The sequence below is a fragment of the Helianthus annuus genome, chromosome 13 (assembly GCF_002127325.2).
Source record: "Helianthus annuus cultivar XRQ/B chromosome 13, HanXRQr2.0-SUNRISE, whole genome shotgun sequence".
NCBI classification, from domain to species: Eukaryota; Viridiplantae; Streptophyta; class Magnoliopsida; order Asterales; family Asteraceae; genus Helianthus; species Helianthus annuus.
Window position 1 is genome coordinate 5,810,998 of NC_035445.2, and position 24,039 is coordinate 5,835,036.

Consider the following 24,039-nt stretch of genomic DNA (forward strand, 5'->3'; position numbering starts at 1 on the left):
GAAATCTATTGACAGCAACAAGATCATAAACCTCCGGGTCCGGCTGGTCTTCCACATTGCACCAGCGAAGTTCTTTGTCTTTCTCTTTCAGAAGTAGTGTGCGGTTGTTCAATCCACCCCAAGGCATCCGCACACCTGGTTGGTTTGTTCAACAACACATTTTCTTCAATCACACCGCGAAGAAATGTACACTGCACGTTCATCTTGTTGATTTCGAACATTAGACGTGCTGCAGGTGCGTACATTTTGATTGAATCTATCCTGCTGACCTGATCAAAAACCATAACAACCAAATTTTTGGCACATATTCCATCTAGTCGAATTTTTCAACTTCATTCAACCACATTCTTTCATCAGACATTTTTGTCTTCTTTTCTTTTTCCTTTCTCTCCATCAAAGACAACAATATTCTCCTAGATGTAACAATATTTTGGAGCCTTATGTCGCCGATCTTGTGCATGGACCCTCCACTATCAACAATCCTAAGACTATCAATAGTTCCTCCTGGAACATCCTACACACTCATTCAGAGATTAGTTGGAGAGGGGGACCTAAGCCTTCACAGACTTGGGTCGTCCGTCATCATCGAGAATTGTGACATCCATTTCCCGATGATTCGGAATTGATGTAGCTTCCCCTGAAACAGTTACTGGTTTTGGTTTCCAAATCTGTTTTTGTTTTTCATTTTTAACTTCTAACTTAACAGACTACGTTTGGACAACCTCTGGTTTTAAAACCTTTTCAACTTCTTTTCTTTGTTTCTTTTTCTGTTTCTTTTCTCGTTGTTTAACAAGACGAGGGTCCTGTTTTGGTGAAACGGATCTTTTGTGGTAATTGTTACCATGGGGGGCATCAACCTTTGCCTTTCCTTTCGTGAGATATGGACAGTTTCTGACAATGTGCCCATACTCACCACATTCAAAGCATGATCTCCGCTCAACAAACCTCGGATTATCATAACTGTAAGAAATTGACGATGAACTTCGTGATCTTGAGGTACTTGGTCCTACATCACAACCGTTTGTGTGTAATTATTTTGACCATTTCTTTTTAAAATGTTACTTTGTTTAACAAAATCCGTGTTGGATTTGTTTTCGAAAGTTTCAATTTTATCAGTCCCTCTGGATTTCACAAAGTTCACTTTCTTGTTCTTCTTTTGGGTCTGTTTCTTTTGACCTTGAGTCGGTGATTTACCTATTGGTTTGGTGTGATTTTGCTGCTTTATCACTGTTGGTAATTTCTGATTGCCACATTGTTTTCGAACTTCAGCCTTTGGAATTGGAGGACACTGTGTTACCACAACGTGTGATCCTGTCTTTCCCAAAAACTTACTTGTTGAATCTTCAAAAACTTAATTGATTAAAGATTGATTTACATTCTTAATTGGAAAATCTTTGTCAGAATAGATTTTATTATCACCAACAAGAGTGTACAACAAATTCACACTCTCAGACTCTTGTGAGAAAGTGGATGTGGACTCGACCTGAACAGTCTTAGTCGGTTTTGCGGGAGGATCACATAGAATGTGATTCTCGAGAGGTATGTCATGTTCTTTGATAACCACATCAGACTGGGCTGAGTTAGTATCATGGGATTCATCATCAGAAGAATCAGCATCCTCAACAACAGGAACCTGATTCTGTTCAGCAGAAGACACACATGTATCTGCTGACACATCTGAATCTGATGATACGTCCTTCTTGTATCCAAGTCCGGTCGCAAATTCCTCAATGTCTAAAGGAACAGATGGTTCAAAGTGAGTTCTATATTCCTCATCAGGCAGTGCATCGTAATTGTGTCTAACAGGTGGTGGACATTTCTTATACGCAATGCATGTGACATCCCTTTTCTCTTTCTGAACATCAATGATGTGATCCAACACATAGCTAGAGCTTAAATAGCTGTCTAACTTGAGTCGGATCGCCTCACTTTCAGTTTTCACACAAGCCATTTCTTTTTGCATTAACTCGAGCCTATTGATGTAAAGGTTTATTTCAGTTTGTTTTCTTGAAACCATTTTCGTTAGCTCAGCCTTATCCTTTTTTAATGTTTCGATTACCGATTTAAACTCCTTTTCATGGTTTTCATAAAACATGTTGGCTTCTGTGCATTTAGAAAGATCCACGGTCAACTTTTGGTTGTGGATAAATGTCACATCATACTTGTTTTGCAAAGTCTCATGTTTGCTTTGCAAATCACACCACTTATCGTCCAGAGAAACATGTTTGTTTTGCAGGTCAAACAAGTTAGCTTTTAAAGCATCATGTTTGCTTTGCAACTCAGACATATTAGCATCTAAATCGGAACATTTAACACTTAAGCTAGCACAATTATCACAATTAACAACAGTAGGTTCATCCACACATACCTGACTGGAATCACTCTCAGATGTTGACTCATTTGCCTCGTAATCAACAACCTCCCTTGTTGATTCACATTCAGATCCATCCTCGCTTGAACTTGAACTTGAAGTTGAAATATCTTCAACTGAAGTTGAAACGTCTTCATCTGAACTACTGTCATGTTCAGAACTGTCATTATTTCCCGAGGATTCACCATTGCTGGCATCTTTGACAATTTCAGCATAAAACGCCGTTCTTGTTTGACTACAGTTCCTTGGATCAAGAGATGACGGTGCTACAGCAGAACGATGGCGCTGTAAAGCAACTGGTGGTAATGGATTTCCACACAAGTCTGTGGTTGGAGCTGGCTTTACAGGAACTTGTATCAGATTGCCATATAAATCTGTTGTCATTTTCGGTTCACTTTGCTTTTGATTAGTAACCGATGCCCATTGTTCTGCCGTAATCCGAGGTGGTGTGGGAGATTCGGCCCATGATGGCGATAAACCCGTACTTCTATACTTGCTTTCCGCATTAGACGGAGTACTCCACCAATCCGGATTCATTTTGAATACGTAAAAATGAGTACCGGATAAAATCACTTGAAACAAGCAGTTAAAACACTTTTACAAGTCTTCTGTTAAAAATCACAAGTATCTCGACGAAATGCTTTCGTTTGATTCAAACGACGAAACCAGAATGATAACGAAATAGAATTGTTTTGTTTGTTCGACGAAACTGGAATCCTTTATGAGGTCGACGAAACAACTTGATGACAAATGACGACGAAACTGACTGTTGTTTGAGACCCAACGAAACTGATTACTGATCGACGAAACACACTTGTGTTTGAAACCCGACGAAACTGATAAATGTTTGATAATCGACGAAACACTTTTGACATTTAATGCGACGAAACAAAAGATTAGACTTCTGATCGACGAAACCAAATATTGATATAAATGATCAATGAAAATTTGTGTTTCTTGGCGAAACTGATTTCGACGAAACTGATTTTGTTGACTAAATTCAAAGTAGAAAAAAGGTGAGATATTATCTCAAAAGATTATCTTGTCTGACACAAGTATGATTTCCAAACCAATATTTTCAAACACCCATACTTTCCTACTTTATTATAATAAAACCATCAACAATAATAGTCTTCAAACAAACCCAATAAATATGAAGAATTTTGATAAACTTTTTGAAGATGTGAAGAACTTGATGAGTTTCCGGTAAACTTATGAGTTTTCCGGCCACTAACGAATTTCCCGAACAACAGATTTTGACGTAGAAACTCGACACAACTTGTACCTTCGATAATCTCCAACACTTTTCAACAAGTTTTGAACAAAAACGACACCAAACAACACCGATTTTCGAGTTTTAATTCGTATTTTTAGAAAAAAGAAACTGGGTTTATGATTTTTGTCCAAGAAAAGCTTAAAACCCACTCGAAAATCGCACCGATAACTCGGTTTTCAACAAGAAATCGAGCCTTACGCTCTGATACCAATTGTAGGTCCGTTTGCGGATCGCCGGACAACTACGAGATCTTGTTTATAATACCGTAACGAGTGCGGAATCCACGTTACGATACAAACCGAGCGAGAGACAAACACAACACAAAGGATATACCGTTTAACAATTGTATATTGATACCGATCGAGTTTTGTTACAGAAAGATAATACAAGAAATACAAATAAACTCTCGGTTCTCTCTCACTTTTGTGTACTCTGTCTACCTTTCTTCTGTCTGATATGTGTTATTTATATAGGCCCAGCAACACAGCAATCGACGAAACAGAAGTAGGACTCGACGAATCAGGATAGTTGGCGACGAAATGCATAGGTGACGAATCAATGTCGACGAAACAGTGTTTCGTCGACACCATATGTGTTTCGTCGTTTGGTTTTGGCCCAACCAGTTAAGAAGTCAAAGCCCAACATGCATAGCAGATCTTTAAAGGTTCGGCCCAAAGCACATGTACGTGAAATATAATTCAGATTTGTAAAACTAAGTCAACATGTGACATCATCATGATGATGTCATGATGATGTGGCACCTCGGGAAGGCTCGCGGCTCTCCGTGCTTCGCGTGTCGAACTCTGGGGCGCACGACGGAGGAATGTCGTGACGTCGGGCTTGAGCCGAACCTAACCGAGTCGAAACCAAGTCGAACCGAGTCGAGTCGCGTCCACATAAAGTGTATCAACATCTTTTATTGGCTACCAAACAACACAAAGTAATGATTTTTTCATTCTGACATGGTACCCAAACAAGATAGAGAATGATAATGATCCATTCCTTTACCTCGTCCGTTCCGTTGTCCATCCATTCTATTACGCCTTACCAAACAGACCCTAAGAATGTAATCCCATATAACAAGGCACGCGCAGTGGTAGTCAGGAGGGTGCAAAGCACCTGACGCCGAGCACAGGACCGGGACAAAGGACGTGAAGAACACATTTATTTTGAACGAACAATGACTTAGCCGAAGTTGACTTTTATGAAACAACCACCCATGTATGGTCCATTACACTTACAGAAATAAACGGAGGGGGTAGAATGAAAATTAAAAAATGGACAAAAACTGTAAATTTTTGTTGGGTGACCTAATTATAAAAGTCTACTATCGTTGTTATTCTTTTGTTAGGTTTTATTCTGCCGTCAGACATTTAGCTTGATGGCCGCAGTATCGTCCGTGTTTGATGAAATCGAGCCCACTGATATCGCAAAATCATGTGTGAGTGGTATCGTCCGTCATCAGTTTTTGCCTTTCGATTTTTTCATGACTGAGAATTGATCTCATTGTGCAGGGTGTTGAATAAACATCGTTGACTGCTTATAGGATTTCGGAGGACGATCTCATCTCAGGTAACTTCGTCTTAAATCTGTTGCAAATTTAGCACGTTTTCTATAAAAAAATTTTAGCGGATTTTGTGGATCGATCTACGTTTTCTTTGATTTGAGTTTTTTTTTTCATGTGAATTGCGCATCTTAGACCTAGCGATAATTTTTTTAAACACAGTTAAGTTTGTATATAATAGAATCTAAAATTATAAGTCATTGTTAGGGATTGATTGAGTCAACAAGATGTCAAAATATTTATACAGAATCTGGTTTGGTATCTTTGTATAATATTTTGGTAAAATCAATCATGATTTATAATTGCCCTCTATTTTTCATATCCGTCTTATGGAGTTGCTGGAAGGTGTTGATCGTCAATTCAAAAAACTTTGGTGGCTTCTTAAGAGATCTATGATGGATTGTTTGAAAATTTACACTCTTTTGTGAAAAGATATATGGCAGGTAATGAAACCGAGTCATGCCATTTTATGTGAACGATGAGAGCTTTGGTGCTGAGACCACAAACTCATAGGAAGTTGCAATGTGAATGTAACACATTGAAATTTACAAGGTGGTCAGAGTCAGAAAATCACAAGTCAAACATGGGACTTATCTTAAGCCCAAATCGATGCTCAAAAAGAAGTGTTCAAGATATCAAGATCTAAACAAAGATATATGAGATCCACCACGTTTTATTAGCGTATCATTCAAAATTCAATCCTTTGCTTCGGCGTCCAATGCGACATTGCATAGATTATGATCATGCATATATAGATAGAAATTGGTGCACATAATTGGGAAATTTAGAGCCACTTGTCTTTCAAGGAGATGGACTGATCTCAAAGTTCAAATGGTGGTGAGATTTCCATGTTTTCCTCCAGCTCATAGATAGAAGACTACTTTGAACAACAGATCTAGTATTTTTATGAATGAACAAATGTAGCTAATATAGCAGTGCTAGACTTTCCAAATCTGGCCCCAGGGTCACCTTGGATTGAGTTTTCTTTATTAGATTCTCAAGAGTTTTATGTCCTTACTAGTATCATACATTTTTTAGATAAAAATTGTTCCATTGTCTGTTTCTTCTTATGTATCTCGAGGGAGATTTTTTACATGTAGATGATTTTGTTCTTTAAAATGATATAATGATATAATGTACATTTTAATGTAAATTGTACTATGACTAAAAACTTTTCTAAGATTTATAGGGTGCAATTTCGTCTAATTTTTTAAATCTGTAACGTGACCACGTATAAGGATAGTTGTGTAACTTGATAAAAGAAAATGTGTCCTTTAAATTTATTGTTGGTTAATCTCTGAACTTTTTAGTTTAAGTAAACTTAGTTAGAAACTCTGTTAGTGTAGTTATTGCCTAAATTGTAATTGGGTTTAAGTTTTGTCAAAAATGTAAGTAGGTACATTGATTGAAGTGATGCGTTTGTTTAACGTCGTGATATATGGTCATATCCTCAGTTATTGGTAATCAACAACCCAGTACACAGAGATTAATAAAGTGAAGCGTTTCATTGAATCCATTGTTGTATATACAAATTGTTGTTTGTTTTAGCGACCTGATTATAGCCTTCAAATTGCTACCAGAGCAAGGCACAAAGAACACAATTGATTCTCTATCTGTGATTTTTTGTTGGATATCAAAATACTCACACACATACAACCCATAAACACTTATGTTAACACTAACATAAGACAATGTTCTATACATAATACATACACTTATATTGCCATAAAACAAAATCAAGTTTGTAATACTAATAATTTTTACTAACCCAAAATTGAAATCTGTCACTGGAATCAGAATCGGTTTAATGACTGTTGAATACCAAATCGCAGATTGCAAACCGGAGAAAAAGAGATAAACCTCTGCAGATTTCTTTGGTAACATCAACAAATCAAATTCCAAATCCGTAACAGAGTTTCAATCAAAATCGAAATTTGCGATTAACAGAGGAAACAAAGAAACGACACACCAAAACAGGTATATATCTCCAGCACTAGCCGTTCCTCAAGAGAAGCCATAATATTTGAAGAGTGGTCAACCTGAAGACAGGATTGCCCTTAGGTCTCATTAATTGAGAAATCGGAGATGTGTGACGCGAAGAAGAAACACACAAGATTGTGTCTGTTTGTGAATACGTTGACCCAAAAGTTTTATGCTTTTAATGATATATACGTTTTTCAGCTTATAAGCGTTTTATTGTGCGCTTCTTGCAAGGTGACTCATCCCAAAACTGGACAGCTAAAAGAGATCTGTTTTACTTTTTAGTCGCATGTTAAAAGTAAAATGGCATAGAATTGTTGTTCGGGTCACAACCTTAGATGAACAAGAAGTATGAGCGATTGGATTTGTGGCCAAAAAAAAAAAAAAAAAAAAAACAAATGGGATAAATTAGGGAGGGGTAGAATGAAAGAAGAAAGTGAGACTTTTGGCTAGGTTTCTTCGACTGTGGAATTAAGTTTAATTCCCCTTAGGGCAAGATTGGTCAGAACGGGATTCAATTCAATTTGCAGTAGTTTCCTGTAAAACACAAAAGCTTTCTTGGCTCCCACTTGAACACCACTCATTGTTCAGATAATTCTGGATTTAAGCAACACCATTCGTCAGATGAGCTGGAATTGCATTGCTTTATTTTCAATGATTCATGGAACCAGTCTTCCAGATCTTTCAAAATCAGTGAGTGTTGTTTGATTTTAAATTCTTATCCACCAATTTTCTTTCTTCTTCTTTGGAGTATGTATAGTTGTGATCAGATAAATCAGTCTTGGTTTTATTGTAGTCACTGGATTTTGTCATAACCATGACTGATAGGGATCGATTCGTGATGAACCAATTCTCCTAAGAGAGGGATCCTTTGAGCGCTTTAGACTCCAAGAACAAAGATGAGAAAAGACTAAACAATTTGCTTTTTGTTGGTGCACTTGTGTCTGTACTTTGTCTGTATTCTGTCACGATATAAAACGATGTCCTTTGTTAGTCTTGTAAGTTTGACCAAGTCAACCATCCTCCTGGTTTGACTTGGCCAAACAGTTGGAACCTGATTGTAACTTGGCCAAACAGTTGGAACCTGATTGTAACTTGTCTGTGTCGAAGGATGACTCATCGAAGGATAGTTAGATCCTTCGATGAGCTCGAAAGATAAACCTTCGATGGATGTTGATGGACCTCGATAGATCATCCTTCGAGGTATATGTAGATCCTTCGACAGGTTTCAGATCGATAGATGATCCTTCGATCTATCTATCTGATCCTTCGACCAGACGATCTGTGTTGGGTATATATACACATGTAATGTGTTTACTTTATTTTGGAGATAGAACAAGTGACAGACAGACACTAAGAGAGACACTTCTGTGAGAACACACACACTTAGAGAGTTTGCAAAATAGATTTGTAGACATTGAGCTTGTAACCGAACCTTTCATACGTATTAATACAAGTGGTGTTAATCGGTGAATAGTGTGTGTCTTGTATTTGCTTGTTTCATCTCGGTTTGCATTCTAGCTTGGATTCCGCACTTGCTAGTGTGTTTAACACAACAAGGTTAAGGTTTGACCTCATCCTCCGAGGGACCTACAAGTGGTATCAGAGCTAAGGCTCTTTTCCTTGTTAAAACCGAGTTTATACAAGACTTTGGAGTGTTTGGACACATGGTTTAGCACCCGTTTTTAGTGTTTTTCTCGCATTTCTTGACGTAAAAACGTGTTCTAAACTAACCGGGTGTGTTAAAGAACGGGTTGGGTAACTTAAAACTTGTTTTTAAGAAACTTGGTGATTTCCGGCCAAATTCCGGCTTACTCCGGTGACCGGTTTCTGGATAAGATCCTTCCATTTTTTGTAATATTTTATTAGTCAAATCCTGGTTTGGTAAAAGGTATGGTTTGAACATATCTTCTGCCGAAAGTTTCTACCAACCAATCACCTTTTTCACCAACCTGTCACCTTTTGTCTGCTGTGTCAGTAGAGATCGAGATCGAAGGATATCCTTCGAAGTCGAAAGATCATCTTTCGAACAAAGGAAGTTCGATAGATAATCATCCTTCGAACAATCCTTCGAAGTCTGAGACTTATCCTTCGATCCAGGGAATCTTTTCGAAGGATATATATTCGAAAGATAAGGATCCTTCAATTGGAGAATCTTTCGAAATCATTGTTCGAAATTCAACAGTGATCTTTCGAACACTGTTGATCCTTCGAACAAGTCTTGATCCTTCGATCTTAGTCTGTTTGTGTTTGTCTTGTCTTTCGATCAGGGATCCTTCGGCTGGCTGTTATCATTCGAGATATTCATATAGAATTTATTTTTCTTATCAAACATGAATCCGAGTTGGTGGGGAACTCCGGCTCCAGATAGTGGAAAATACACAAGTACAGGTTCAACTCCCTCATGGTGGGGTACACCGGCTCCAGACAGTGGAAAGTACACAAATACAAGTCTATCTCCCTCATGGGCCGAATCTCCGGTGTCGACATCTTCGCAAGCCAATGCCATATCGACAGGTCAATGGGCATTAGTATCGAATCAAACTCCGAGCATTCAAAGTATCTTATTGAGCGATAGCGAAACCGGAAGTTTGAATCGACCTCCAAAGTTGATGCACTTAAACGAGTATCCGGGCTGGGTTGATAGATTTCGTACATACGTTCTTGGTCAAAATACCGAACTGTGGATACGTTTCACTACAGATTTCGATAAAGCTATAGAGGTTGCTGCTTCAGATACTGCTACGTTTGCCGATCTTCCTGAAGATCAAAAGAAAACGTATGATCAGGAAAAGAAAGCATACGCCATTCTCACTCAGGCGTTAAGCAAAGATATCTACCACCAGTTTGTCAGTTTCAAGACAACGAAGAAGTTGTGGGACGGGTTGAAAACCAGAGGAGTAGGGAATGAAGCAACACGCCAATTGCGTCATGATCTTCTCAAGAAAGAATTTGACGGTTTCACGTGCATGGATAAGGAGTCTTTGGGAGACATGACAAGCCGGTTTTATCACTTGCTTACAGAGTTGAACAATTTTGGAGTAGCGACAACTACAGCAGAGGTGGTGAAGAAGTTTGCTGATGCATTGCCTCCCCAATGGAATAGTTTCTTGGAAATCTTGAAGTATAACGGAGTTTTGAGAACTACAAACATCAACGACTTCGTGCAACTTTTAGAAAACAAGGATCAGGAAGAAACATTAAAGGCAAAAAGAGTTCCAGTGCCACAAAATCCAGAAATGTATTATGGAACTTCCAATTCTTCGTCTGCAAGAACCGGTCCACATGCTCCACTTCAAACGGCGTTTGTCACAAGCACAGATATGTATGGCAATCCAGTACAAGTTCCTGTTAAGCCAGCTCCCACCACAGACATGTATGGAAATCCAATACAACCACCTCCTCCTCCTCCTGCTCAACAACAAGCGTGTTATGGAGGGACATCATCTGCTGGTCAGCAATCAAAACCAAATACAGTACAGCTCGACACTTCAAGCTTCTCTAAGGTCAGTGTAGAAGTAGCAAGGGAACACATGGAGCTGCTTAACACTGTAGTGAGCGCGTACTGTGGGTTAGTGGAAGGTCAGATTGGCAACATTAATCTGACACAAGAAGACTATCGGCAGATTGATAAGGAAGAGATGGACTTGATGGATATCAAGTGGGCCTTTGCTAGTGCTGTAAGAAGGGCAAAGGATTTCATGGAAAGTACTGGCAGAACCAGCTTGGAAAGCAAGAAAGACACCAAGTATGGGTTCGATAAACAGGCAGTAAAGTGCTTCAACTGTGGTGAACGGGGTCACTTTAAAAGGGAATGTACAAAGCCATCACAGCATGGGAACCAGAACCCCTTCAGAAACCAAGGCAACCAGCATAACCAGAACAGGAACAATGAACGTACATTGATACCTGTCAACAACCAGAGTCAAGCTGGAACATCAAATGCCAACAGGGCACTTGTGGTTCAAGTGGATGAAGGTTGTGACTGGTCAATCCAGCTGAGTGGTGATACTCCAGATGGAACAGCATGTTTTGCTGAAGTGGTTCAGGATTTAGTGCACACCAGTGGTGGAGAATCTTCCGCCAATGGTGGTGAATCTTCTGAGGATGAAGACTCTTCGGGATATAGCAGGAGTTCAGATGAAGAATCCTCAAGTTCAGGCGATGATCATGTGGGTGAGACATCAAATGTATCAATCGATGCAGATATTGATGAACTTTTGGAGGAAGCTGAAGCAGGAACTCTAAGAAGATCTATCTTGGTGGATCAAGCTGCTTATTCTTCGTCTTCTCTCCATTCAGCCTTTATGGCTAATGTCGACAGTTCATCAAGTCAGGTATGTGTCGATGAACCCACTGCTATTAATTGTGATAATTGTGATAGTTTGCATGTTAAATGTGCTGATTTAGAGGCAAACATGTCTGAGTTGCAAGGCAAACATGATGCTCTACAAGCTAGTTTGTTTGACTTGCAAGACAAACATGTTTCTTTGAATACCAAGTGGTGTGAATTGCAAAGCAAACACGAAGCTTTGCAAGAGAAGTATGATGTGACATTCATCCACAATCAAAAGTTGACCGTGGATCTTTCAAAATGCACTGAAGCCAATATGTTTTATGAAAACCATGAAAAGGAGTTTAAATCGGTAATTGAAAAGTTAAAGAAAGATAAAACCGAGCTAACTAAAATGGTTTCCAGAAAACAAACTGACATTAATTTGTATATATCTCGCCTTGAGACTATGCAAAAAGAGATGGCTTGTGTGAAACCGAAAGTGAGGCGATCCAACTTAAGCTAGACAGTTATTTGAGCTCTAGCTATGTGTTGGATCACATCATTGACGTTCAGAAAGAGAAACGGGATGTCACATGCATAGGTTACAAGAAATGTCCACCACCAGTTAGACACAATTATGATGCAATGCCTGACGAGGAGGATAGAGTGTTCTTTGAACCATCTGTTCCTCTAGATGTCAAGGAGTTTGCTACAGGGCTTGGATACACGAAAGAAGTATCATCAGATTCAGATGTATCAGCAGATACATGTGTGTCTTCTACTGAACTGAATCAGGATTCTCCAGTCATTACTGAGGATGCTGATTCTTCTGATGATGAATCAGATGATGTTGTCCCAGCAAAGTCTGATGCGGTAGTCAAAAATGAGGACATACCTCTTGAGAATCACATTCTATGTGAGCCTTCTGCAAAACCCGCTAAGACTGTTGCAATCGAGTCCTCATCTACAAAAGAGTCGGAGAGTGTGAACTTGCTGTACACTCTTGTTGGTGATGATAAAATCTACTCTGACAAAGATTTTCCTATTAAGAATGTTAATCAATCTTTAATAAGTAAAGTCTTTGAAAAATCGACAAGTAAGTTTTTAGGAAAGACAGGACCACATGTTACAGTTACACAGTGTCCTCCTATTCCAAAGGCAGAAATTCGAAAACAATATGGCAATAAGAAATTACCAGCAGTGCAAAAACAGCAAAATCACACCAAGCCAAAAGGAAAATCACCAGCTCAAGCACAAAAGAAGCCGAATCAAAAGAAGAACAAAAATGTAAACTTTGTGAAATCGACGGGAACGGACAAAATCGAAACGTTTGAAAACAAATCTAACTTAGATTTTGTTAAGAAAACAACTGTACAGAAAAGAAATGAACCAAGTAGTTCAAAACCAAGTACCTCGGGATCACAAAGTTCATCATCATCGGCAAGACGATCACATGATACTTCGGGGTTTGTTGAACGAAGATCATGTTTTGAGTGTGGAACAATTGGACATATAATTCGAAACTGTCCATATCTTCATAAACAAAAAGGAAAGGTTGATGTTCCCCATGACCAAACTGACCGTAAGCGATCTGCTTCTGCAAAACAAGATCCCCGACTTGTAAAAGAAAGGGAAATGAAACAGAGACGCCAACAGATCAAGAAAATTGAAAAAGCGATTAAAACCGATGTGGTTAACAAAACATCTGTTTCTGTCAAACCAGACAATTCAAACACTTCTGACAACCATGAAGTTAAAATTTTAAAGAATGACACTGGTAAAACAAAACAGACCTGGAAACCAAAAACGGTTACTGAATCAGGGGGACCATCACAATTTACCAATCATCAAAGATAAGAAGTTATTGTTATTGATGAAAATGGAAGACCCAAGACCACAATGGCTTGGGTCCCCATCTCCAACTAATTGATTGAGTTCATGTGCAGGGTGTTCCAGGAGGAACTATCAGTAGTCATTGGATTGTTGATAGTGGGGCATCCAGGCACATGGCAGGCGACATGAAGCTTCTCTACGACATCAAATCTATTAGAGGAGGCTATGTTGCTTTTGCTGGAGATAAGGGTGGTTATATTACGGGTGAAGGAATGATATCCAACGGGATTGTCAGCTTTGACAAGATCAACTTTGTGCAACAACTTGATCACAATCTTCTTAGTGTTTCTTAAATTTGTGACAAGCAATTCTCAGTACACTTCGATGCTAATGGATGTTATGTGCTGAAACCCGACTTCAAAATTCCAAAAGAATGGATTCTCTTGTCAGCTCCAAGGATAAATGATTTGTACGTCCTTGATATGAGCCAAGCTATTACTACGTCTGCACAAGCAACTTGTTTCGTTTCCAAAGCGACAGAAAAAGACTCTATCTCTTGGCACAGACGAATGGGTCACATTCACTTACGCAAAATGAATCATTTGGTTTCAAATGAATTGGTGAATCGTGTTCCTCTTAAAAATTTCCATCTTCAAGACGTCTGTGTTTCGTGCCAAAAAGGAAAACAAACGAAGAAACGACATCCTACTAAGAAGATCAACACGGTGGCAGTTCCTCTTGAACGTTTGCACATGGATTTGTTCGGTCCTGTCAAGCACATGAGTATTCGGAATGATCAATATTGTCTCGTGATTACTGATGATTATTCAAGATTTCTTGGGTGGCATTCATGGCACACAAGAGTGAAACCTTTGGTATTATCAAAAACTTGATCATTCAGATTGAGAATTTGTATAAGTTGAAGGTTAGGCGGATACGTAGCGACAATGGTACTGAATTTAAAAATCATGCCATGGCGGAGTTTTGCACTTCAAAGGGTATTCTTCATGAGTTTAGTGCAGCCTATACTCCTCAACAGAATGGCGTCGCTGAACGTAAGAACCGCACATTGATCGAGACTGCTAGGACAATGTTGTAGAGTCGCAGTTGCCCATTCCATTCTGGACTGAAGCTGTGGCCTCTGCATGTTTTACATTGAACCGAGTCCTTACAGTCAAAAGGCACAATAAGACCTGCTTTGAGCTTCTTCAAAAACGGAAACCAGATTTGTCATATCTTGAACCGTTTGGAGCTCCATGTACAATCATCGATCCTAATGGAAAGTTTGGGGCTAAAGCGATTGACGGATACTTTCTTGGGTATGCCACCCCTAACTTACGAGTCTGGAATCTAGAGACTAAAAGGGTCGAGGAATGGTCTGAGGTCAGAGTACAAAGGCACACTTTGCCAGTCAAACGTCCTGGTCAGCCTTAGATGTTTGAGTACGATGACTTTTTCAATTCGATCAATGTTGAAGCCGTTGAAGAAAGTGTTGCGGCAAGAATGTTTTTCGAGAGTGACAATGCAACAGTTTCACCAGTGGTTCGTCCAATTCTTGTCAATCAAGAACCATCTTCGGTGAACAATAATACTCTCGACAATGAGGATTTTCATGATACAACCGAATTGAACGAATCTTCAGAGGATGATGAATTTCTAGATGCAGATCAAGAAGCTCCAACAACGGCAGTTCATGGTACTTCAGAGGGTACTCCTCCAGTGGATGCCCCTAGAACAGTTGAAGCTACTGCATCATCCTCTTCGTCAATTCCGGGCATTAATTTAGTTGTTGATCTCAATTTCAACAATATGGGTATAAATATTCTAGTTCCAGATAATCCAGAAACAAGGATTCATAATACCCATCCTCAACAAAACATCATCGGAAATGTGCAAAGTGGCATTCAAACAAGAAACATGTTGCGAAACAACAACAATGCAGGCCTGTATGCAGCTATTCGAGAATCCGGGCAACAAAACGATTGGTCTTTCGCGTGTTATGTTTCACAGGAAGAGCCAAGAACTTGGAAAGAAGCCATGAAAGATAACTCTTGGGTTGAAGCAATGCAGGAAGAACTGCAACAATTCCAGAAGCTTGGTGTCTGGAAACTCGTAGAGAAACCTGCTGGCTACAAGAAGATTGGTACCTGTTGGGTGTTTAAATGCAAAAAGGATGACCGCAGAGTTGTTATCCGGAACAAAGCACGTTTAGTCGTTCAAAGTTTTCGTCAGATAGAAGGAATCGACTACAACGAAGTCTATGCACCTGTTGCACGTCTGGAAGCAATTCGGATCTTTCTGGCTTATGCCTCATTCAAAGGATTCAGGGTTTACCAGATGGACGTCAAAAGTGCATTCTTACATGGTGTGGTTGAAGAAGAGGTGTACGTCGAACAGCCTCCAGGTTTTGAAGATCCTATCCATCCCGATCGGGTTTGGTTGCTCAACAAAGCTCTCTATGGTCTGCATCAAGCACCACGAGCTTGGTATGCAACCTTATCTAACTATCTGCTGGAGAACGGTTTTCGAAGAGGTCTTATCGACTGCACTCTTTTCATCAAAGAACAAGATGGAGATCTTCTTCTGGTACAGGTATACGTTGATGATATTATTTTTGGTTCTACTAATGATGTCTTGTGTAGGAATTTCGAGCGCATTATGCAGGATAAATTCGAGATGAGTGCTATGGGGGAAATGACCTTCTTTTTGGGCCTACAAGTGCAACAAACGGAGTCTGGGATATTCATTCATCAGACTAAATATGTTGGCGACATCTTGAGCCGGTTCCAGATGTCTGATGCAACGCCCATTGGTATCCCATTGCCACAAAATCACGGAATTACTCCAGACTTGAAGGGTGAAGCTGTTAGCCCATCATATTACCGCGCAATGATCGGATCTCTTATGTACCTCACAGCATCAAGACCAGACATAATGTACCCAACGTGTCTGCTTGCCAGATATCAAGTCAACCCGAAGGCCTCACATCTTGCAGCTGTCAAAAGGATTTTTCGTTATTTGAAGGGTTACCCTGACACCGGTCTATGGTACCCTAGGGATAATAACTTTGAATTGGTCGCTTTCAGTGATTCTGATTTTGGCGGATGCAAAATCGACGGCAAATCCACAACGGCTGGATGTCAATTTTTAGGAAATCGCCTAGTCACATGGAAGTGCAAGAAGCAGACGTGCGTCGCTACATCAACATGCGAAGCTGAATACATTGCTGCCTCAAGTTGTTGCTCTCAAGTTCTTTGGATCCAACAACAATTACGCGACTACGGTTTTGAATTCCTAACTACTCCTATTTACGTTGATAATTCTGCTGCATTACAGATCACTAGAAATCCTGTGCAGCACTCAAAGACCAAACACATCGAAATCAAATATCACTTCATACGTGATTGCTTTGATAAAAGGCTAATCGATGTTGTTAAGGTCCACACCGATGACCAACGTGCCGACCTTTTTACCAAAGCATTTGACAAATCAAGATTTGACTTTTTATTATTGGTAAACGACATTAAGGTCAAGCAGGAGTAAAACCAACATCAGAAAATCATTTTTGTAAATACCTTTGTGTTTTAAATTTGTCTTAGTTTATTGATTTTAGGGGGAGTAAATCCAAAATCTGAAAATACAAAAACATCTAAAAATTTCAAAAACACAAAAACAATAGAAAAACAAAAATGAGTTTCCTGGCGAGCAAAAGAGAAAATGATAGTACATCAGTGGTCTATCCAAACCTCTTTAAACCTTAAATGAAAAACGATAAGCAGCTCTATATAAGATGTATCGGTAGGATCACAATCATTTTAAAGTGTGCAGGGTGATATAAATTTAAATCGATTGAAGACCAGGTGGGAACCATTCATTGGCATATGGTCTTAGTACCGAAATTTCGTTTGATAGATTGCCGAGGTTCTGAGATATTCGGTCTTTATGCTGCTTATCATCTGGGTATCATGGTTGTATCTTTTCCCGAAAAATAACGGGGACGCAAGTCTAGATCTTCCATGATACTATACATACGTGTACATATTACATACGACCTCAATAAGTGATCAACAATCACATGTCCATATCAAATAAGTGATATAATATCACATTTATCCGGGAGTCAAGTTCGTCTCTCTGCTGTACGAAAGTACTGACCTGTTCACGGACTTGCTCCTGTGCCCTCATGCATATGAAAATCAAGTTCCACATAAATAAGTGATTCTATCACATAGGGCTTGTTTTCAAATCAAAATAAGTGAGAATCTCACATCATATACGGTCAAACAGATGATAATCGGTATACTCACCGGTAAGATGAACCCTCGTGCATCCCTTGATACGGGAATGTGTCGTGATGTGGATGAACACCGGTCAGTAAGTATAAATCATACCTTAACGTATCCCTTCGCCATGATTACATCTGATAAGTTGAGCTTAAGTGGACAACAATACCGATATTTGTTATAGGATGCTTATCTTAATGTTAACTAATTGAACAACAAGAGCGTTTTGGCATGACCATACACTGATATGATTCTCTTACCCTCGAAACTCACAAAAAGAATGTCTGTATATATTTATTTACTGCTTTCAGTCTTTACATTTCAAATATTCAAAAATACCAAAAAGATTTTAGGTGTGTTTTAATATAAACTTTCTAAAAGCCAAAAAGATTTTATTTCTATTTTATTTTCGATCGTACGATGTTGGATCTCGAGTCTTCGTTACCTGAAACCTGAACGAAAACTGAATTGACTAAATCTTCATAAGCGGTCGAAATTTGCAAGTTTTGAAAGTTAGAAACTAAAATTGATAAATTCGTTAAACTTTCAAACTGTCGGACGGTGTTTGATTGTGACATGGTCATTCGTGTGTCACTTGTTTATGCTAACTATATTCCAAGCAGTTGTTCTCATTACGCGTTTAGATTTCTTGCATGTGCAGATTCTAAAGGCAAGGAGAACATAGTCGATGACAAGCTTCGGAATGAAGACACGACGTGAAGGCACTCAAAAGATGAAAATGATCGAGTTGCTGCTGACCATCATCAACACCACAAGGATCTCAAGCTATAAAGATCAAGTCATTCACGAGCATAACTCAAGGGGGAGCTTATGTTAAGGGGGAGTTTGTCAACACACTTCCTACATGAAACAGGGAGTTTGTTGATACACTTTCTGCTTTCAAGACGTGAAGACTTTGAAGATCCTCCGACATTGAAGACTTGAAAGGACGTCAAAGACTTGAAGACACGAAGATCGAGACAAAGCTACAGCCAAGGGGGAGTTTGTTGGTGCACTTGTGTCTGTACTTTGTCTGTATTCTGTCACGATATAAAACGATGTCCTTTGTTAGTCTTGTAAGTTTGACCAAGTCAACCATCCTCCTGGTTTGACTTGGCCAAACAGTTGGAACCTGATTGTAACTTGGCCAAACAGTTGAACCTGATTGTAACTTGTCTGTGTCGAAGGATGACTCATCGAAGGATAGTTTAGATCCTTCGATGAGCTCGAAAGATAAACCTTCGATGGATGTTGATGGACCTCGATAGATCATCCTTCGAGGTATATGTAGATCCTTCGACAGGTTTCAGATCGATAGATGATCCTTCGATCTATCTATCTGATCCTTCGACCAGACGATCTGTGTTGGGTATATATACCCATGTAATGTGTTCACTTTATTTTGGAGATAGAACAAGTGACAGACAGACACTAAGAGAGACACTTCTGTGAGAACACACACACTTAGAGAGTTTGCAAAATAGATTTGTAGACATTGAGCTTGTAACCGAACCTTTCATACGTATTAATACAAGTGGTGTTAATCGGTGAATAGTGTGTGTCTTGTATTTGCTTGTTTCATCTCGGTTTGCATTCTAGCTTGGATTCCGCACTTGCTAGTGTGTTTAACACAACAAGGTTAAGGTTTGACCTCATCCTCCGAGGGACCTAAACTTTTCTATTCTCCTTTCAATATGCCAACGATTACAATTTAAAGAAAACAAAATGAAACTGAAAACAAACGTGCTCTTCTTAATAATAAGGATCTACTGGAACGTGAATAAGGCTATAGGGTGTGGTCATGACCCTCATGACCACCATGACCCTCCACATTGGCACCATGTTATCTATCTTTAATCCACCCTTCAAAACCACTACCCAAAGGTGTAGTCATGACCCAAACCACTATCCCCTTTATTTTTTTAATTTATTGTTGATACACTTTATGTGGACGCTACTCGATTCGATTCGACTCGGTTTGGTTCGACTCGGTTAGGCTCGGCTCAAGCCCGATGTCACAACATTCCTCCGTCGTGCAACCCATAGTTCGACACGCGAAGCACGAAGCACCGCGAACCGTTTCCCGATGCAACATCACCATGACATCACCATGATGATGTCATGATGATGTCACGTGAAGACTTTTGCATGTTCTAATCAATTCTAGTTGTTTGCTATTACGTTTGTTTAAAGGGAATAATTGTCTGCATGCTGTTGACGAAAAACATCATGATGAAAGACATATTTCGTCGATTTGGGAGTGTGACGAAACACACCTTGTTTCGTCACATTGGTCCTTCGTCGAGGTCCTTTGTGGACTAAGGTGTTTCGTCGACCTTGTTGCTATTTAAACAACAGACTCAAGACAGAAGAAGACTGGACAGAGGACATAAGCACAAGATAACCGAGAACAGAGAGAGAATTTAGTGTGTGAACCTTATGTTGTAATCTTGTGACCTGAACTCTACTCATATATTTTTTTATGGGCTACAAGAGTAATATTGGTTGAAAAGATTTGAGAGTCAAATTATTCGAGATTGCATACTTGGTTCCACATTGATCTACTTTCTATGGATTCAAACAGGAGGATTTGTTGGCATAAATTGAAATCATACGTTTTCTTTATCATAATCAATGCATGTCTTTGACATATATTTGTTACATTGTCCGTCACTACTTTTGTATCTTGTTCATTTATGAGAGTTAACATCTTAAATCCTTGCATGTAATATTCCACAAGGCCAGACATGAAAATTAAAAGCAAAATCATTAAGAAAGTAGAAAGGGAACATAAATCACCAAAACAGATTTGATGGGATGGACTAAGATAGTTATTCGAAAGAACTTGGTTGATATTTCTACCATCAATGCTTTTGAATTTCATTTCCCCTTTACCAAATAAACCAATATTTATTTTTGACGTAGGTTTTAAACACAAACAAATTTAAGAAACTTACTTCTCTACATGAGTAAACAAAGAAGTTATTCAAATAAAAAAAATAAGTATCATTACACTTTTCATGCAAACTAAAACCTCATATCTTGTAAGAAATCATGGAACCCTTTTTGTTCATGGATTTTGTTCTTGAGCCTTTGAAATAGTGAGAGTTTTGTCTAGGTTTCCTTGATTATGATAGCAACTTCAAAAACAATACTTTTTATCCTCGGCTTGTTCACCTATACAAAGACACTAGATTAGTAGGAATAAAAAAATAAGGGACGAGGCATATTGAAAATAAATGGAGTTGAAATTGTAAATCATTTTGACCTGTACGTTATAAGCACTGATCCTTAGTGGGTTAAGTGTACGTGCCAATTTTAATATTTGTATAGCGGCTTTTATATATATGATATTGACTTTTTTGTTTTATGTGTACTAAAATGTTTAATGTAGTACCAATTGATATGCATTTTGTGTTATTATAGAAATGGCTATGAAAAGAGCCAACAATATGCATGTGACCCATATAGCACAGATGATTGCACAACAACTCCAGACCATAATTCCTACCGTCATGCACCTCCACTGCCACCGTCCATCACTCACTGCTGACACTACCACCACTACCCCCACGACTACCATCGCCATGACCCACATCTGCCCCGCCACCGCCGTCACCTGCTTCCGCCCCTACCTTAACCCGCAACCATCACCATCGATGCCACCCACCTCTGCCCCACCACCATCCACCACTGCCACCACCTCCAACCACCACCACAACTAACACCTATCACCTCTGTGGTCTACCAATACCACCTATCTTCACGGACCACCGCTACTCACCACCGATTTTATTACTTTGTCTTTTCTTGGCTACCAAACAGCACAAAGTAATGATTTTTTTCATTCTCACATGGTACCCAAACAAGATAGAGAACGATAATGATCCATTCCTTTACCTCGTCCATTCCATTATCCATCCATTCTATTACGCCATACCAAACAGACCCTAAGAATGTAATCTCATATAACAAGGCACGCCCAGTGGTAATCAGGAGGGTGCAAAGCACCCGGCGCCGAGCACAGGACCGGGACACAGGACGTCAAGAACACATTTATTATGAACCAACAATGACTTACCCGAAGTTGACTTTTGTGAAACAACCACCCAGGTATGTTAACTCCCGGCTACCTATGTTTGTTCACCTACAAAACCATAGCTAGGTGGGAAAAAATATTAGGATGTAAAATTACAACTTGAAGATATGAACGATTACACTTACAGAAATAAACCGAGGGGGTAGAGTGAAAATTAAAAAAGGGCAAAAACTGTAAATTTTTGTTGGGTGATCCACTTATAAAAGCCTACTATCGTTGTCATTCTTTTGTTAGGTTATATTCTGCCGTCAGACAATGGCCGCAGTATGGTCCGTGTTTGATGAAATCGAGCCCACTGATATCGCAAAATCATCTGTGAGTGGTATCGTCGGTCATCAGTTTTTGCCTTTCGATTTTTTCATGACTGAGAATTCATCTCATTGTGCAGGGTGTTGAAGAAACATCGTTGACTGCTTATAGGATTTCGGAGGACGATCTCATCTCAGGTAACTTCGTCTTAAATCTGTTGCAAATTTAGCACGTTTTCTATAAAAATTTTGAGCGGATTTTGTGGATCGATCTACGTTTTCTAATTTGATTTGAGTTTTTTTTCATGTGAATTGCGTATCTTTGACCTAGCGATAATTTTTTTAAACACAGTTAAGTTTGTATATAATAGAATCTAAAATTAAAAGTCATTGTTAGGGATTGATTGAGTCAACAAGATGTCAAAATATTTATACTGAATCTGGTTTGGTATCTTTGTATAATATTTTGGTAAAATCAATCATGATTTATAATTGCCCTCTATTTTTCATATCAGTCTTATGGAGTTGCTGGAAGGTGTTGATCGTCAATTCAAAAATCTTTGGTGGCTTCCTAAGAGATCTATGATAGATTGTTTGAAAATTTACACTCTTTTGTGAAAAGATATATGGCAGGTAACGAAACCGAGTCATGCCATTAAATGTGAACGATGAGAGCTTTGGTGCGGAGATCACAAACTCATAGTAAGGTCTTCTTTTCCTTTGCCAATGGCTACGGCTTGTACAAGAAGATCGAGGCCCGTCATATCCCTTAAAGCGAACACATACTTCTCAAACAAAAGTTTTCCCTCCTCAAACATTTTAATTACCTGCAAGAAACCATACATTAATAACCGATTGTTCTAACTATAGAGTAGTCAATAGTAAACAAAGTACCTGAGTCAAACTAGCTTTACACTCGTCGGTCACATTAGAAAGCAATCGAGACAAAAGCTCTTGCAGCCTCCACCCTCTGAAAATCTTTTTTCCAGGAAGTGACTTCTTAATTCTTTTTTTTGATACATTGACCAGTTTTGGTGTTCACTGCTTCTATAAAACTTCCCATAGTAATACGATATAACATTTGGCATATCTTTATCCCCCATGAACTTGTTCACAACGCGAAGATTCTTGCCGAATATATAAAACCAAGAATAAAACTATCATGTTCAATCGCGCTCCAACATTCTTCACTTGATGAACAAGGAACTGAAACCAAACCGTTGTTTGTATTACAACCTACATTACAAAACTCACCCTTTCTCCCAATTTCCCACCAAACCCTTCACCTTTCTCACGGATTCTCCCCCAAATCGGTTCATTCTCATCAATTTCACCAAATTCTCCTCTAAATCGGTTAGTAAAGTTTGTTTTAAGTTGAATTTCCTCTTTATTTTGTTACATATTTTGTTAATTTCTTGATTTTTTTGTGTATATATGTGTGTATGCTAGATAAATCCGCCGACCCACCCCTTCATCGATCAAGATGAAGTCACTTCGAGTTGAAATCAAGTCACGGATAAAGACGACGAACACGAAGACAATGGCGGTGATGATGACATGATGTAGCTTTACACGTTTTATGCAATGTTATGATGTTAATATGTGAATTAAATGAATAACGTTTAAGTAGTTTTAGGATGTTTATATAATTACTATCTTTATGTAGTCTGTTTGTGAGTTGCGAAGAAAAACTGGAAATTGGCAGGTTTTGTGAATTGCGGATCTTAACTATCATATTCCTCCTGATTTTGAATATCACACACATTTTATAATGAAAACTAGACCAAGATAATATTTTTAACACAATTAAGTTTGTATATAATAGAATCTAAAATTAAAGGTCATTGTTAGGGATTGATTGAGTCAACAAGATGGCAAAATATTTATACTGAATCTGGTTTGGTATCTTTGTATAATATTTTGGTAAAATCAATCATGATTTATAATTGCCCTCTATTTTTCATATCAGTCTTATGGAGTTGCTGGAAGGTGTTGATCATCAATTCAAAAAAACTTTGGTTGCTTCTTAAGAGATCTCTGATGGATTGTTTGAAAATTTATAGTCTTTAGTGAAAAGATATATGGCAGGTGATGAAACCGAGTCATGCC

General features: G+C 38.8%; 2 long non-coding RNA genes across 3 annotated transcripts; both read left to right on the forward strand.

Moving 5' to 3' along the window:
- The first annotated feature begins 4,973 nt into the window (after positions 1-4,973).
- On the forward strand, positions 4,974-6,364 carry LOC110897622. 2 transcript variants are annotated; one of them, XR_002568808.2, is made up of 3 exons: positions 4,974-5,088; positions 5,162-5,219; positions 5,547-6,364. It is a non-coding gene; the product is annotated as an uncharacterized LOC110897622 (long non-coding RNA). The 2 variants fall into 2 exon arrangements; XR_002568809.2 differs by having other exon boundaries at positions 5,644-6,364.
- A 15,559-nt stretch (positions 6,365-21,923) lies between these two features.
- Positions 21,924-23,645, forward strand: LOC110897623. Its single transcript, XR_002568810.2, has 4 exons — positions 21,924-21,997; positions 22,071-22,128; positions 22,446-23,283; positions 23,380-23,645. It is a non-coding gene; the product is annotated as an uncharacterized LOC110897623 (long non-coding RNA).
- Positions 23,646-24,039: the final 394 nt, after the last annotated feature.